At 46.1% G+C, this 1,572-nt stretch overlaps 1 pseudogene; it reads left to right on the plus strand.

The window, feature by feature from the left end:
- The window catches only part of LOC110333457, a 1,767-nt pseudogene extending 680 nt beyond the window's left edge, over positions 1 to 1,087 (plus strand).
- The last annotated feature ends 485 nt before the right edge of the window (positions 1,088 to 1,572 follow it).

A 1,572-nucleotide genomic window follows, 5' to 3' on the forward strand; every position in this document is an offset into this window, starting at 1 on the left:
TATTCTGTTGATTATGAAAAGATGTCTAAACTGGAGTTACTCCGTTTACCCAGCCACCAGACTTCCACTGCTGTGGTTGAGCCCTAAAATTCCATTCTCACCAGGCACACCACCCTCTAGCACTCCGATTGTGCCTTCATAGTGGACAATGAGGCCATCTATGACATCTTTCCTAGAAACCTCACCATTCAGCACCCAAAGTACACTGACTTTAACCACCTTATAAGCCAGATTGTGTCTTCCATCACTGCTTCCCTCAGATATGATGGAGCCCTAAATCTGATCTGACAGAATTCCAGACCAGCCCTGGTACCCTATCCTTGCATTCACTTCCCTCTGGCTGCATATGTTCCTGTCATCTCTGTTGAGAAAGCCCACCGTGAGCAACTTAAAACAGCAGATATCACTAATGTCTGCTTTGATCCAGTCAACCAGATGGTGAAATGTGGCCCTCAACATGATAAATACATGGCTTGCTGCCTGCTATACCATGGTGGTGTGGTCCCCAAAGATGTCAATTCTACCATTGCCACCATCATGACCAAATGTACCACCCAGTTTGTAGATTGGTGCCCCATTGGCTTCAAGGTTGGCATTAATCACCAGCCTCCCACCATAGTACATGGGGGAGGGGAGTTGTGGAGGGACCTAGCCAAGGTCCAGAGAGCTATGTGCATGCTGAGCAACACCACTGTCACTGAGGTCTAGATCACAAGTTTGATCTAATGTGTACAAAGAAGCCCTTCGGTACCCACTGGTATGTGGTGAGAACATGGAGGAGGCAGAGTTCTCTGAAGCCCATGAGAACATGGCTGACCTACAAAAAGATTTTGAGGCGGTTGGAGATGCAATGCACCCCACCCCATCAGTTTTCAGGAGCAACCCTCTGTTTTTACATCAGCCTGGGTTGTTTGGGAATTTCCACAGGAACTTCTTGGCCAACAACTCAACCAAATGCAATCCAGGCCCACCACTGAAAACCTTGCCTGGCCTCAAAAGATGGCCAATTCAGACTCTGGACCTTCCATTACTCGGAGCCTTCAGTAGGGTCGCCCTCATGGGTTCCAGGAAGTTTCCAATGCACTAAGTTTTACACTGCCCTCTGATTGTTTTCAGCCATCTTTCCCTCCCACACCTGATCCCTCCTGCTCCCATCTCCATCTGCACCCAGTACACTCACAAATCCTGTTCTATTCCCTCTTCCCAGGAAGATCCATGTGTCCCCCTAGAGCTCTACTCTTAACCTAACCTCTCTGGGTCTATGGATTGTAGCTTGATTACCATTTATCAGCTAATACCCTCTTGTAATACCATATTTATCTTTCTGGGTCTAGGTTACCTCACTCAGGATGATGCTTTTTTAGTTGCATCCATATGCCTGCAAATTTCATTATGTCATTTGTGTAAATATAACACATTTTCATTATACATTCTCCAGTTGAGGGACATATGGGTTGTTTCCACTTTCTGACTATTATGAATAAAGCCTCAATAAATATGGCTGACTAAATGTCCTTGTGGTAGGATGGAATATCCTTTGGGTTTATGCCCAGGAGTGGTATATCTGGGTCT

This window comes from Mus pahari, chromosome 15 (genome assembly GCF_900095145.1).
Source record: "Mus pahari chromosome 15, PAHARI_EIJ_v1.1, whole genome shotgun sequence".
Lineage (NCBI taxonomy): Eukaryota > Metazoa > Chordata > Mammalia > Rodentia > Muridae > Mus > Mus pahari.